Source organism: Formica exsecta, unplaced genomic scaffold, assembly GCF_003651465.1.
Source record: "Formica exsecta isolate Colony F162 unplaced genomic scaffold, ASM365146v1 scaffold72, whole genome shotgun sequence".
Taxonomy (NCBI): domain Eukaryota; kingdom Metazoa; phylum Arthropoda; class Insecta; order Hymenoptera; family Formicidae; genus Formica; species Formica exsecta.
This window is the reverse complement of record NW_021853485.1, coordinates 6,840,272-6,857,610: the sequence shown is the minus strand read 5'-3', so window position 1 is coordinate 6,857,610 and position 17,339 is coordinate 6,840,272. Positions and strand designations below refer to the sequence as shown.

The following is a 17,339-nucleotide window of genomic DNA, read 5'->3' as shown; positions in this document are numbered from 1 at the left end:
CTTTATAATATTTATAATAAATTTAATTTCTAATTAAACGTGTAAAATAATATCACGTCAAGTATTATCAATAAACGAATAGAACGGCATGAACTCGTGTTATTATAGAATTCTTTATAATAAATTTAATTTCTAATTAAACGTGTAAAATAATATCACGTCAAGTATTATCAATAAACGAATAGAACGGCATGGATGAAATGAACTCGTGTACGTGACTTGATAGAACTCTCATCGCTATGTTCTTCTCATATATCGGAATGATGTATCGTCTCCCTGACATTTATATATTAGCCGTCGCTTATATGTAGCACTTGATCGAAATTTGCTATGAGAAGATATGTATGTCGTGCGCAAATTAAATTAATTTATCATAAAGCTTTATCCAAGAAAACTTTGACAGCTGATTAAACAGTCGATTACATTTTATAGCGACACCGACCTTAAGATCAAAGTATAAGAACTATACCATTTTAATTAAAATTTGCATTACCGACTCGACTGCAAAATATAAATAATAGACAAAATGCAGCTACATGATTATTGCAATTAATGATTTATATATAATTATGATTATTGATTAATTAGCGCAATTATAATTAACGGATATTATTAATTCGTAGAGTTCAAATAATCATCAGTGACGATTAAATGATTAATCGTTAATCAAAAAAGCTTACAATTTTGATTATGTATATGTGTGTGTAATTCTATAAATTAGCAGAATTTTAATAAAATACTGAGAAGATCTATATTTAATAATTAAATACAAGTAGAAAGAACTTTTTGTATAGAATTAATTTTGCTATGACCGAGAAGTGATAACGCTATTGCATCACGATAAGGCTTGTAAAAAAAATTACCATTCTCGGTGTAATCTTACGGTAATCTAACTTTAAGAACTCGAGGGATTTGGCAGACTGTACACATATGGTGCGTCCAGCTATTATGCATGTAAAGCCGAGGCACGTATACCGCGATAGATACGTAAATTTTAGGAGTTTTACAACGAAATTGCGAGCTTAGGTTAGGTAGGCCTCATCGGACTTGTTGCATATACTAATGATTTTTTAAATAAACTCGTAATATTAACTGAACCGGCATAGACTTTATAATAGATATATAAATGTTGCGCACTTATAAACACTAATAAGAAATATATTTTAGATACATTATTTTCGAAATCCGATTTTCAATGTTCCAATTTATTATATAACTGCATTTTATTGCACATTCTACTTCGTGTTTAAAATAAAATTAAACGAGCGGTTCCTCTCAAAAATTAAGCATTAATTATATATGTATATACTTTGTAGCTATAGTATATATTGTATATTTGCAATACATTATATACACAAATTATGAATAGTTGTCAGTTGCAAAATTACTATTTGATTAATATCGATAAACACAACCGAAATTAAATGTGAAGATGTTTATTATATTTGGAAACTACCCTTTATATTTAAACACAACGGTCTCATTCAAGCTAATCAGATACATTTGTATTTCACATTAGAGGATATAATATGTTCAACATTAAAATTAAATCTCACCTTTACATTTTGATAAATCATTCATATTCTGCCAATTTCATTTATTAATGAGTATTGAGTTTCTATTGTTTCGCCTTACAAAAGAGAAATGTTAACAATACAATTAAAGTGATTGATTTGTTTCTCCATTGGAATGCGATCTGTACATATCCAGATTTCTTCATCTTTAAAAAAAATAGAGTAATATAAAAGCATTAAATCTTGTGTATACTTATCCTCATAGAAATATATTTCGATTGCGGGCCTATTTTTCCTCGGTTGCACCATTTTTTATAGTATTACGCGTAAGCCTTGGCTTTCACTGCTTCGACCTTTATTATTAAGAGGCTGTCAGTATCTTTTCGATCAAAAAGACAAACCGGCCTCCGTGTTTACTTTATGGTAACAATATTCGATAGTGTTTTTCTTAGGAGAAAGCGACATTTCGTCAGTTTCGATTCTCATGTTCGTCTCGCCTCGAGAAAATTCCTGCCGCGTTTCTGTGCCCGTGTTACGTCAATGTTATATAGGATATCCATTTTATGGACGACAACCTTCTTTTACTTTCTAAGCAGATAATCTGCGCAAGAATACGAATTTTTCCATTAACTTCAAATTTAAAATTTTAAAATTAATCGCAAAGATATGAAAAGATTGCGAGGATGGATCAGCATTTAATCAAACTTGTCTTAGCCAAAGAAAAATCATCTCTAAAGTACAGAAATCATAGATGAATAGTATTGAACCTCGGACATCTCCTAGAAACGATAGGTACAATGATCACCACCATTAAATCGGTTATGTACGCTTATACACGGATGCTCATGATGCTATTCGCACTTATATTAAAAGCTACTGCTTTTCAGTCCACTGGAATTTCTATGGCCATCGCAATAAGAGAAGGCTGGCGAGTTTACCTATAAATCAATGATACTTCGTGCCGCGCGATTCGTGTTCAAAAGTTTAGCTTCCGCGAGAATTTTTGTTACGATAAAACAAACTTATATCTGTGCTTTTGACTGAAACATAATTAAAAAGGTTGATCTAAAAATGTTGTAAATCCAGAGAATAGAGTTGCTCACAGAATACATTAAAAAACTTAAGCTTCTTTTTCATAAATTTAATTATTATTGAACGAGCTTGTGTATGTGTATGTGTGAATAATATATATTATTATTGTTATATTGTTCTATAAGTTTATGTGTTCTTCTTTTGGTAACCATTTCGTTTTACCGTAATTGATTTATTTTATTGCAACCATTTTCTTTTATTGCTAAAATACAATTCTATGATTTTTTGGGTGATTGAAAATCAGATAAAATTGCTATCAATTTCCCTCAACTTCAAAAAAGACACATGAACTTTTAATCAAAATCACAATCAAAATATATTGCCGCAAGCACTTCGGTCGATTATATACTATTGACAATATATTTTCCCAAAGTTTGGCGTATATAATATGTCCAATAATATCGAAAAGCATGATGTAGAAAATTAAATCAACGCATTTTGTAAATCAATGATATTCCATGCTGGTTATTCTACACGTATGGACGCCTTTAAAACTACGTAAATTTTGAAATAAATATGAAACGTACATCCTTCGTATGTATACATGTGCACGAACACTGATTCGAGCGAAGTAAATACTTTAAACGATTTACCACGGCGAGACATATATCACGTTTGCAGACAAGATATATCCTCTCACGGATTTCATTTCGTTAAACGTGAAAGTTAAACCGCGTTCCGGTTACACAGGTAGGATTCGTTACCATCAAGAGTCCATTCAAACAAAACTCACAGACGTATCGTTGCAAAATGACATTATTAGTCGCTTCTCGCCGACATTTGGTGAGCAGAGTGCAATTTGCTTCCCGCTAATTTATAAAATTTATTCCAAAAAAGCACCGTCTTGTTTAAATGTAGGAATAGAAATAACTAGTATAATCGTATACTATGTCGTTATACGTGTGTATGGTCTACTGGTTATAATCAGATTTAACGATAATCTTAAGTTATAGCTTTTTCAATTTTATTTATCTTAACTTCAATTTTTTATTCTTTCTCTCTTTCTCTCTTTCTCTCTTTTATATTATTCTTTCTTTTTTTCTATTAGTATATATATTTTTTATTATTATTTTTTTAACTTTTCGCGCAAAAGAATTCTAAGATATTTTACATTTTTAATGTAAGTTTTCTCTGATAATAATAATTTTTAAATAATGACAGTGCGAGAGAAAGAAAAAAAAAGAAAGCGAGAGAAATTTTATTCTGTTTCTTTTTCTGAGCTTTCACGATTTCTAATTATATTAAAATAAATATGACGTTATTATTATTAAGATTGTAAGTTATTAGAGAATCACTAAAAGAATACTTGCTAAAAGATATTTTATATCATACGAAGTAATTAATTGCAAACAGCTTTTTCATTTCCTGCTTAGTTAAATGTCAGCAAAAGCGCGCTCAGACGACATTACTTTTTCACTGCTAATTCCGGAGCCAATTCTTTAGCTCAACATCTTTCTGCCGGCGCGGCGCCTCTGACCACTGTCGTTAATCGTTTCGTAAATACAACGAAATGCGTAACTTCTATCTAAAGTCAATCGTAAAATATTTACTCACATTTCCGCGCGCGAACTATAGTAAATATTTGATTATCAATTGTAACAGTTACCGCAGAGCAAAATTCGACCGTTTTCATTCCATCTTTCTTATGCTATATAAGTCCGTGCTCCTTTTTCAATTTTATAATCTATCTTGCTTTTATAGAATTTAATCAATGCCTCATGACGCAGAGACTTACTTAAGTGTGGAATTTTAAAATCGCAACAAGAAAAACACAGGAATTTAAATTTGTTAAAAGCCATGTATCAAAAATGAACGCGGCTTCTTATCGAGAATTAATTAATGTAATCAAATTGTATGATATTACAAGCAATGTAAATAATAATTGATATATAATCTGAAAATAATATACAGATAAAAAAAATGTATTCTTTCAATCATGATTATTTAATTGCTCATAATTATATATTTCACATTTTAAGATGTTATAAGAAATTTCTGAATATTTATAGAGGAAATTATTACATATTTATAGGAAAACTCGCGCGCATACAAAATTCAGCTTTTTCTCATATTAAATAAATTTATAAATATATAAATGTGGGGGTGTAAAATGCATTACCGGTTAACTCCGGAGTCGCACTGGATGCCAAGCTTTCAAAAAGCAAAATGGCACACTTTTTCTTTTCCATTCTTTTACGTTGCCAATGAAGCAATTTTTTGATTGATATAGAAAGAACGTTAATGCTTTTCGTGATACCATACACAGTCCTAAAAAGTTTCAAATGAAAACACGTAAAGCTGCGTGCCAAAAAGTTTTTTACTATTTATATGGAAACACACACCGCTTTTGGTGTCACAAATTCGTCTAAATTCTACAAAATTGGTTTATATCTTGCAAACTACTTTATTTTCTGAGCAGAGTTCTTTCAAATAATATATAAATTGTCAATGAGTTATTTATTAAAAAGCTCACTAACTATGCTAGTTTTTAAGCAAACAATTTAAACAAATAATCAGTTTAAGCAGCCAATTGATTGGTTGATTAGTCTTATTAATCAGTCTTATTAATCGATTATGGTAATTGAAGGGGAAATTACGAGGATACGCGCAGAATAATCATCCTACTGCGCGTTTGCTGTCGCATCCGGCTGTAATTAGATATTAATCGACTGCAAATTATCATAATGCGACCGCGGTGCGGTTCCGACGCTTTCATGTTTTGTTTCCAAATAGGCGTCGGTTGTTCTTTTCGTGCGCCAGCAATAGCGTTGCAGAATCATGATTGGTTATTGCGGTGTATGCGCTTCATTAGGTGCTTTATCTGTCAACAATTAATCCTTTTGCCGCTACAGGCTATTACATACCCTTTCAACCGCGATCACGTTGTGCTACGAGCGTGGAATGAATGTTGGTGACGATAGGTATTTTGCAGCGGAAACACGCAACGAAGTCCATGCAAGTCGAATTTTATGCATTAATACAGAGTGTCCCGATATAATCAATCTTAATTTTAACAAGAATTTTTTTATGTGAACTTAGAAACAAGATTTTTTTTTATGTGAACTTAGAATTAATTTTTTACTTTTGGGAAAGATCATAATCTTATATAATTATATTTTTATTCATAAGTTTTTCACATTAAATGGCAATAAAATTTTTCTCTTCTTTATAATAATAAAAATTTGTATTATATATCTCTCAAGGAGAATAAAGTTTACTCGATTTTTAAATAAAGAATGAATTTTTCTTGCTTAATTTTATTGTACTAATAATATGTAGCTCGGGAAAAATTTTTATAGATAGGTTGGTTATTCATTATTTAATTAAAATAAAGTCTTTTCTTCCCACACCATCTCATTTCGCTTTTCCGACCAGCGCCCGAGGGTACATAGGTTTTTAAGCAAGCAAAACTTTTCGCGTTTCGACGGATTTACGAGGCCGTTTTTGTCGAACTTCGTACAAATTCCATAATATGCTCACGGTTTAACAACTTAAATAATTTCTTCACGTCACTTTCACACAATATATACCTTTGTATCGTCTTTTGTTTTATTATTACGCCAAAAAATTTTGCTTTTGCATGTCGTCGCATACAAAACACAAATGGATTATTTTTTCTATTTTCGAAAAATATATTTTCATCTACCATTGTTTAAACAGCTCTCTCTTATCACTATTAAGAAAAACATAATATCTTTCTACAAATAAGTAAAAAAGTAATAATAATTTATTTAATGTATGACTGATATCATTTTAATAATTTTATAATTGAAAATAAAATATAACCTCTATAACAATTTTTTATTTTATATTACATAAAATATTCTGTAAAATATTTCAATAAAACTTTATTTTAACCATGAATTTTTTTTTGAAAAATTAGAATTAATTTTCCTCGCCAATATCGAATAAAATTATCAGAATAAAAGTATCAGCTTTAAAATAATAATATATCCAACTTGTCTTAGGAAATGGGTAGAATTTTCAATTATTTGTCATAACTTCTACCGATGATAAACTGCGAGAAGCTACTACTGTCTGAAATATCGTAAGGTTTTACTACTGGGAGATGCAGTGCCAAAAGTTTCTATTGGATAATCGCAAACGCAAACTTATTTATCTAACTGTTGACAGAGTGTATCGGATTGCGGGAATACGTGCAACTTATTATCCGGTTTATGTGAACGATTATTAATGTCAATGATATACTGCTGCAGCAAAATTAACTTCAAATATCTTTGCCATTATTCTACGAACTAAATCTTTGTTAAAACAATATTGCGCTTGAAATTAAATGAGGAATAAAACTCTGTATTATCCATTTATCAAAATATAATATACGTAAAAATCTATATATTAGAGTTACATATATATTTTTTTTTACTTTTATAAAAATCATCTACATTTTTAATCATATATAATGCTGAATTCCTGGTCTTAACATTTTTCCATTAAAAAAATATTATTCTAACTTTTGGTAAAAATCTATATGTAACAAAAAGTGTAGATGATCTTGCGGGACATATCTCTTGAAATATCAGAATGATTTTGTTACGCGAAAACGGGAGATAAATGCATTTAGAAAATGAATGTGTACCTTGACGCTGCTAAAAGCCAGGGATCTGACAGAAGCGGGTCTACCGGGGAATTTCTGCGGGGATGATAGTCTGTCGTCCAGCGACGGTGGATACGGCTCTGCGAAGGCAAACCGTTCGCCGCGCGTTTATATAAGCCCCGTGCGACTTTGCGACTCTCGCACCCTCCATGCACGTCCCCACCCCCGGGACCGGTTCCCACCCCTGTCGCCGATCCGCCACCGAAGCATTCTCGTCCAATCACACGTACCCGTATACTTCGGTCACGATGTTCTTCCTACTCTGTCTTCCCTCGCAGTCGTTCGCGAATTTTGAGTTCACGTTCGTACGCGAACTCGAATCTCGCATCTCGATTATCGACGACGAGCCGCCGTCGCCGCTTGGGATTTCTAAGTATAGATGTATTCCACAGGTGCTTGCCCCTGAAAACTTTCGAAAACTCACCCTCTTGATAAATTATCGGCGCAGACTGACGGCGGCTTCTTGTCGAGGAATCGCCGACAGATTGCTAAATGGACCGTGCGACGAAAAAGCGATCGATATCTTTTTTTCCGCACACGACATTATGTAAGTTAAACTGAGAGGCATTTTTGGCTGAGAGAGAAAAAGTACGTTATATAATAATAACGACAATATAATTTATTATTACGCTCCAAAATTAATTCTTATTTCTTTAATTTAGGGGATAAATATTTGTTCAATGCAAATTAATATTTTTGTATTTACGATTTCCTTTAAGTAATCTCGATGTCAGTGTTTATAATGACTTACCCTATCGCGAAATACAGTCTAAAATAGGCTACGATGGTGTACAGTGAATAAAATCTCATACTTTCACCCACGAGAGAGGGAGAGAGAAAGAAAACTATGATTTCGAATTTCAATCGTTACCTTTGAATATCTCTAAGTGATATTATTTGTTGAGCTGCTTTAGAAATAGGATACCAGAAACACCAGCCGAAATGCAAATCACGTGCTATTCCTCTCTTCTAATCCGCGTCTGTTTTCGCATCGATAGGCTTCGGCTGGCCTACGTAACAGATGGCAATCTATTTTATGCATATAATTTGCTGCAATGTTGCTTGTTGCACCATGCATTGAGGTATTTGATATGTCGGAGATAATAGAACATATGCGCATCATGCATCAGCGAAATAATTCCAAACTGTTTAGAGAAATATTACTCGGGTGAATAATGATAATAAAATTAGGCGAGTCATTAGACAAACATTTTGCGAGGTGACGGAAAATGAGAAAAAAAAGAGATAAAAAAGACTGAAAAAAAAATATATCGTGTCACTAATCGTCAGTCACGTTCGGATCATTAATTTTCGATATAACGCTCAATTCTCACGTCTGATTGATACTGTGAGGATTCAAATCAAAAACTTACCAATATCCGCTTTATGTATTTTAAATGATACATAATGAACACTTTCTGTTTATAAAGTATCGAATAAATTTTGTTTACAAGATAAATAATTTGTAATAATGTGTCCAATATAGTATTTTGACTACGGATCTCTTATTTGTATAGTAATGACATATGTATATTGAATTTACTTCCCTCCGCCGTAATCCATCTAAATCCACAGAAAAAACTCTTTAAAAAAATAAATAAATTAAACATCAATACAATAAGCAATTTGCGATTGTCAATTGTCATCGCTGTTTGCGGAGCAGACCCGCAAAGGACTAGCGTACACAGATACAATCGGTTTCTCGTCACCATGAATCTACCAAGAAATATTCAATTTTCTACGAGTACACTGAAAGTACTGTTTGTCCTCTTCTGAAATACGACAGATCATGTTACTATTCTTATGTATGTGTTGATGTGTCTGGACAATCTCTTTCATCTAAATTTTTTATTGAAAAAAAAAGATACAATTTTCACACAAATATTTATTCTCAAATTATTTTTAGATGATAGAAACACTAATATATTTTTGTGTATGAGAATATTTGTATTTTATTCAAATTTACTATAGAGAGAATATAGTAGACTCACATATATGATTTATATGTATATGTATACATGTGTATAGTTTTAACCTTTTTGATATTATCTTACAGTCATTTTTCGCAATTTCAGATAAAGTTACGTTTATTTGAATTTTAAGTTATGTATTTTTTCATAATTATGAATATGCTAAGAAAACGATATTCTTTTTTTATACATGAATTTGTTTCCCATTCAAAATCTAAAATGTCACGTACAATGACCGCTTACGCAATACATACGATGATAAAAAGAGCACGGTAAAATAATTATATCTTTTATCGCTTTTTTTTTATCTCCCGCATGCCTATACTTTATCTGTCTTTTCTTTGTGGTTCTCGCTATCTATCTCATTCGAGTATCCCCAGACCTGAAAAGAGAGCATACTCGACTTTTCCTTTTTCTTCATCATATCAAGCACCGCGTTATTACCGTTTATCGTGCAGCCCCCTTTTCAGGGTGCGGCGCCTTATGCCATTGTCGCCATGCAAATTGCGTAATAGCCCCATTTTAATAATGCCCGCGAAACAGCGTTGGCGAGCACTCGAAACAAATAGCCATCGTGGACATAACATCGTGGATATAAGCGAGTAGATGAAATACCAGTCTTTCTCCGATGCATTCGATATATCACGGTGTGTGGTCATACTGAGTTATAGTTCGGCGTTTATATCAATGCGGCACGTGTCGGAAGTTGAAAAGATGAATGAATGAAGAAGCAAGTTAATCGGATAAACTGGTTTGGTCTGATTAAGATAATTATTCGATCGTTACGCAATTAAGAAGCATGTATTTATTGTATATACAGTTATATAAATCATTAGTCTCATATAACGTTCGTGCTATCTCTGACAATGAGATGTTTTTACATAATAATGTTACATCATGATTATCATAATATTGTTTAAACGAAAGACACAATTATGATCAGTAATAAGCTCAGTCACAACACTGCTTACTACAAAATATTACATCATTTATATATATATGATGCTATATTACCAGTAATATTTCCAATACTATTTTCAATTTTATTATCTCTGTGTAAAAAAAATGATATTTTTTACATATTAAATTATTCTCTGTATTAATATATATTATATACATATATTTATAAAAAAATACATTTATATTGTATAATAATAGTGTAACAATTCGTAATACTGTATTATGAATATTATAATATTAATACTAAATAACTCGTTCGAATTCCAGCTACAAGTTTGTTTTATTATTCTGACATTATAACGTTATCTATCATCTATCTATTAAAATTATTATTTATCTATTTATTAATTTATATCGTTATGAAAATTTTGAAATATAATCATAAAATTTGCGATAATAATATTTAAAAAGAGAGCGCAAAAAAAAGAGATAATATTTACATAACGTATACTATTTAACGTTTCTATTAATTAATTGTATAAGAAGTATCACGCATTAATACTTATCAATGATACAATGTTTCGTAGCAGGCAGTTATAACCGAGCTTCTTATTGACTATAATTATGCCTTTTATTTAAATAATAATGTTATGATAATCATGATGTAATATTATTACTAAAAACACGCAAAAGAGTACGAATATCACTAATAATTTATATATACATATAACTAATTAACACAAGAAAAATTATGCAGATATCATCTGCTTTATTTTTCGATTATAATTGTGAGTTTTACATTTTTTCAATAACTTTGAATAATTCTAAAACTGTTAAACATATAACTTTGTTTCTATATACATTGTAGTGAAGAACAAATGGAGTCAGTAATAAATAAAGCAATATTATCAATTTTTGTTATTAATATACGATATATTTTTTATTACTCCAATTTAATTCTGACCGCACAATGAAAAGTTTTGAATATTTAACAGAAAATATCAAAAAAATTCGCGTAGAAACGAGATGATACCACCTGTAACATTCTGTAATTTTTCGCTCGCGGGCTGAAATCGGAATTCAAAATGTATGATATGTCGAATCGAACAGGAAGATTGGTTTGCGGCGGTCGGAGTGTTAACGGGGATCCGCTCGTGCAAATTCATTTAATCAGTAGAACGAACGCCTCGCTTCTCTATCCGACCAATCGATCGATTTGCGGGTTATTAGTTTATCTCTGTCAATGTGACCGTAAAATGATAAATTCCTGCGATTCCGTTCCGGTGTTCGATTCATTGACAAAAATGGCGTAAGGCCACCAGCCACTGAGATTCCTAACTAATGGCATTATAATTATATTCTATCATTCTTAATTAGCTGCGTTAACCAAAACAAGAACAAAATTGACGTCCTCATGCAACGTCGAAGAGACGAACGAGTTATTTTAACCGGAAAATGTCTCTCCTAAGATAAATAGTTCCATCATTGTGCGATCAGCTTGAGACCACGAGAACAAACATGAGCGAGAAATGCATGCGGGTGGTACTCGTAATAGAACATATTACTCTGCGGTTCCAAATGTGAACATAAGTAATATGCGCTGTCTAGGACAGTTCATAATCGCGCATGGTTAAGTGCGGTTAGCCTTAAGAGAAAATATGAACCGCAAATATGACGCCGCAAATCACGTACTGCTCTGGATAGTGATAAGTATAAACATCAATAAATTACACAGAATTAACTGATTATTTATTTTATCGGATATATTGGATTTTGCGAGTGGCTAAAATAATACATTGCAGCAGAAATTAATATTCTTTCAAAATCTCGTTATGTTAAATGTTCATTACGTACGATATAAAACTCCAATATATATGCTAAGAAATTCTTGCCTTTTTCATTTACTGTCTCATACATTTTCTTAATCTTTCTTTTTTGCAAAATTCTTTTTACAGGAGTTTCATAATTTTTTTGATATTGCGCGACATATATCTGCCTATTAATGTTTAAAAATATTAACATAAATGCTATGTGCAAAATGGAGTTGCAACTCTAAAAAATCTTAAAGTAGAGTAGATTATAAGAGAAAATAAATTTATTTCAAATTCTATTTTTTTAAATAAAACCATTATGTATAACACAAAAATATAATACGAGACCTGTTTTTTCTAAGCTCTTAGATGAAAGATCATTCCTCCGCGAGCTCTGTTCACGCCTGCTATGGCAAATATATAAATAGCGAAAATAAAGCTAAATATAGCAAAAATCGTAACACAAAAGTGAAAATTCCAATTTCTTCAATCTTATGCGCTACATCATCGCATTGGTGATTACATTGGTAAAATAAAACTGCAATTTGCCTTTCAGCATGCTGTGCGCAACGGTGCAATTGCAGTTTGCGTGCGAATCACACGGCTCGATGAGCATCCCATATAGATTTATTGGCGAAAGGCGATTCGTATTGTAGCATGTAATATGTATTACAGCCTGGTTATTTTTATATCTTTCAATTAATTCAAAACTTCTTATTTACGCAAGGATTTTTATTTTGCTTACGTCAAAATATTAAATTCTTTTATTCTCTCTCTTTTTCTCGCCTGAAAACTATTAATATTTGTTAATTTAACACAAGAAAAAAAGAAAATAAACAATTATATATTTTTTTATAATTTAATAAAATAATGTCTTCGTATATATATCAGTTTTAAGCCGTTCACTGACCTGATTAGCTGCAAGAGCTGAATGTCTCGTGAGATTTCTGGCCAATTTAACGATACAACTCCGTATGCTAACAAAGTTGCTGACGGTTGCAGATATCCACCGACTGCAATTCCCGGATGACGCATCAAGATGACGTAATAACGTCGTTAATATCTAATTCTACCGGAAATACGCAAAGGATTGCACTGCTGATCTTTGCTTATTTTCGTCTGCTAATATGTAGAATATATCGTATAAATTTAATGGACTCAAAGTTATTTCAGAATTTAATATACATCAAATTTCTATTTATTGAGAAAATAAATGGAATACTTAATATTTCTCTCGCATGCGTTTCCTTACTCCAAAGTTTCGTTGCTAGCAGATAAAAGGAAGTTAAAACAAAACGATTTCTCCTTCAAGCGCAAAATTGTGTGTGAACTGAAATCTATCGGTCGAGTTTGAAGTGGACCGAATCCTCCCGAAGTGGCAAGAAGTGGATAAGTGCATCCGCTCTCGGACATGGTTACTATATACATAGAATCTATGTATGGACTATTTATCGCATTTCTATTTCTAACTCAATTTTCATATATATCCGTAATTAAATTTCGAGAGTAATTTCTTCCGAGCAAAAGCGCGCTGCGAGTTAATAAAAGAACAAGCTTTCGCTACCTATTTACATCTTAGAAATTTAATTTTGTAAAACCGTCTTTTTATCTTTCCCACCTTTTAAATGGTTCATTCAAAAAGAGCAATAAAACGGATCGTGTAATCAACAGCAATTTCGTTTTGACCCAATCTCACGGATTTTTCATAAATTGCATTCAATTCGCGATTTGCATTCTGAGAAAAGCTGCTTTTCCCCTTTTCGTTCTTCTCGATATCGTTCGGCACTTTATTTGATAGCGGGGTTTACGATATTGTGCGGTATATACGATTGTTTGCGCTCTACCGATAGTTCTGAATGATCGTATTTCAAGACGAGATTGCCAGTTTAAAATCTAAATAATATTACTTGAAGCATTAAGTTTTGCAACATTATTATTGTAAAAAGGGATATACAAGTAATTTTTTAAAGTATAAACTTTCCACATTTTTATCGCCGAAAAAATTGCGTTTATAAAGAAAATTTATTTTATCAAAATACAAAAAATCAAAAATATCTGAGAGATGCACATGAAAAAAGCGAAGCAAGCGTGCTTAATCTGCACAATCAACCTACATAATCTCACTCTCTTATATGAGATTGCCTGTGAGTTGGCAACCAATTATTCATATATGCAAAGCTCTTTTAGCTTGCTTTGTTCAAACAGATGAAAGAATGAAAAAATTAAATAATCTATCAAATTAAATTACTAGCTTATAATGAATGATATCTAATTTAAGTATATTCTTTAATTAGCATACTATTAAGAAAATTTTCTTAATAAAAATTAAACTCGAGATTCGAATTACAAAAATATCTTAAAGTAATAACGTTGAGATATTAATGCAATAATATTAACATAATAGCAGTTTTATTGATTTTATATTTTCCTAGTCGACATATGATAAAAAAATTTCTGTTTCGCGTATTATCATACAAAGATTGCTTTTAATTTTTGATTTAATTATATTTTTCATTAGTTCGCGTAAAATTAAAAGATTTGATTGCAATAAAACTCTAATTAAAAACAATTTTTATTAGAATAATTAAAAAAAAAAATATATATATATATAATTTTTATAAAATTCAAAGATAACAAAGAAAATAATTTGTAATTCTGATTTTATTTCCCAGAGGTAAAAAGTGAATCATGAATTATCTTCTGATGATTATCCGAAAAGATAAGTTTATTTCATTTAAGTTCGTTCTTGTAATAATTTAAAAATATATAAAAATTATGCAGGAATATATCAAATAGTATCTAATCAACTTTTATCAATTTTCCATCGTGATATTTATATAAAACGATTTATATATCATCCATACTATTATCACACGGGATTCAATTGATGCTCAACAGATGGCAAAGCATGTCCGATTTTCATTTCTACGCTGCAATCTTCATCGTATCATTAAATATATCATTGCAAAATATGTGAAAAATTTTTGATTTGATTATTTGATAAAAAAAAAAATTATAAAATTTTAATTTCAAAAAGATAAATTAAAGTATCAACTATATTTTTTGGAACATCACGTATAGCATCACGTATTATAACATTTCGATATAATATTGATAAGATGTTTTCTTTGTTATCACACTTTTGCTGAATAAATTTCTATTGATATCACCGGAGCATAAAACCGTAAGGACCCCACGCGCGAAATAATCGATGGTGAATTCGTGCCGCGACTTCCGCAGATAATTTAAGGGTCCGAACGGTGCGACTTGCCACGGTATGCCGTTTCGCACAATGCGCCGGATGTGAAAATTCACGAAATGCGGTGCATGATGCCGCGTCACGGTGGGTAGCGACACGCTACGTCTGTTATTTTGTGGCAGGCGCATTTCTGCTTTCTCCCGTCGTATATTTCTCTTTCCCGCTACTTCCTCTTTCGGCTTCTCTCTTCTCGCGCATCGCCTTACTACCCGAAATGATATACATCCCGTGCAGATAAACTCGAATATGTTGACCTTACGTTTCCTCCGCAAATGAGCAAGGCTAGACAGGATGTCCCGTCGACTTTATGTCATCATTTTGGGACTGTTTTCTTTTTCTTTTTTTTTTTTGGAGTAATTTTCGAAATGTTCCTTGGACATGCATACAATTTCGAACAATTACAGGAATTATTATGCGATGTTAGCAGACGCGCAGAAAACACGCCACTGTAATTCAGACTTTACAAGTCAACGTTTTATCGTTTATCACTTTTACATCTATTTTTTTTTTTATTCTAAGACACGAGAACTTGTAACTTCGTAATAATTGAAAATTGCATTCGCCGTATATTCATGCGAGAAATTTTAACTCGAAATCTTGATCGCTGTTATTATTACGCTTGAATGCTAAGCAGGAGAAAGGTAAGATGAGTACAATGAGCAGTTAAGCAGTTAAGAGGTTGCACCACGCGACCAAGACGACGACCCACGCGCGTTTTACGCCCCGCGCATTCGGAATCGACACGCGCGCGCGGGGACCCCTTAATAAATATTAGTCCTGCGTATGGGATAAGGGCCTCGGCGAAATTGCCATTAGTATGCTACGTACGGGCATAATGTACGAACACGGAACCTCGCGAGTTCCACGCGACTGCCGTTTATCGTTCTTCCTTTAAACCGCTCACGTCCCTCTCGCTTTTATCTCGTACCTCGCTCCCTCGAGCCGGCCACCATGGTGCGATCCAGCTTGTCCTCCTTATCTATTCCTGCACTGCTGATCGAGGAATACCTCGATAAACCGCCAGTCAGCTCGCTCTGATGGAATCGAGCCAGCTATTTTAATTAGTTTTTAACAGTCTTATACACAGTTTGTTCTACAGATTAGTTCAAAGTTAGCAACTTTTATAATACAAATATTTCAAGAGGCTCAGATTATAATATTCTTCGTTAAAGAAAAATCCGTTTAAAGTTAAATAGTCGGAAAATATAGTTGCATTACCTATTTGTGTTTTTTAAGATTTTATTTTGCGAAAAATTTTTTAAAACGCTTAGCATTTCATTGATTTGGTGTTGTTTGCAAAAGTAAGGCTTTAAAAGGCCGCAGAGTTTTCGATTCGAGACAGGATCCAAGGATCCACAAATCTATATGCGCATATATGCGCTCTTCTGGTTTCTTTCGAAGGTCTTCGAGTACCCGTAGCTCTCGGATCGCGTTTCTCTATGCGGTCAAGAGACGCGATCCCGATATGTAGTCCTCGCTGCGGGTACCCGGATCGCTCGTCATCTCTCTTTGTTTTCACGCGGGACTCCGAAGGATTTTCTCGAGCGGCTAGCTCTTCTTCGGATTAGACACTGAACAACATCACACTGTGTATTATGGCTGTATAAAAAAGAATTCAAGATCGTTTCAAAAGGCTCGGCCAAGCAGATCAAATTGTATGATATTATTCCATTGCTATTTAATTCTTTTTTAACGCTCTAACTATTTATTAAGATATTCAAAATGTTCAGAGAATCTATAATTAATATTATAATCGAATGTGGAAATGTCTAGATATAGAGATCTTGTTAACATTTGAACATTGAGAACATTTTTTGGAATTAAAAAAAAAAGTGAAGTAAAATGTATGTTTTTTAGATAAATAATTAACTCTTCTAGAAAAGCTTCTCGCTGTATGGCTAATCTATTGTGGTTCTGATCTATGATAACATTATTTAGTGTGTGCTGATTAGGAAGAAAATAATAGATCTGTAATTGTTTGATATGTAATCATGCACTGTCTTATCTTGTCATGGTGTCGTGGAGAAAAGATTAGATAACATAAATTATTGCGCTTAATTTTCTAAAAGATTCTCTTTCAATAGATTATAATATCGTTTTTTTTTTTTTATTTTTGGATTATAACATTATTCATGGCTAACTATCAGACTTGCATATGTATTTGTGCAAATATATACA

General features: G+C 32.0%; 1 protein-coding gene across 2 annotated transcripts in view; it reads right to left on the bottom strand.

Moving 5' to 3' along the window:
* Nucleotides 1–7,339, bottom strand: part of LOC115243588 (diuretic hormone class 2) — a 20,461-nt gene extending 13,122 nt beyond the window's left edge. For both annotated transcript variants that reach the window (XM_029820714.1, XM_029820715.1), the window contains exon 1: nucleotides 7,204–7,339. The gene's annotated coding sequence lies outside the window, so the exon portion shown is untranslated. The remainder of the gene's footprint in view (nucleotides 1–7,203) is intronic.
* Between the last annotated feature and the right edge of the window lie 10,000 nt (nucleotides 7,340–17,339).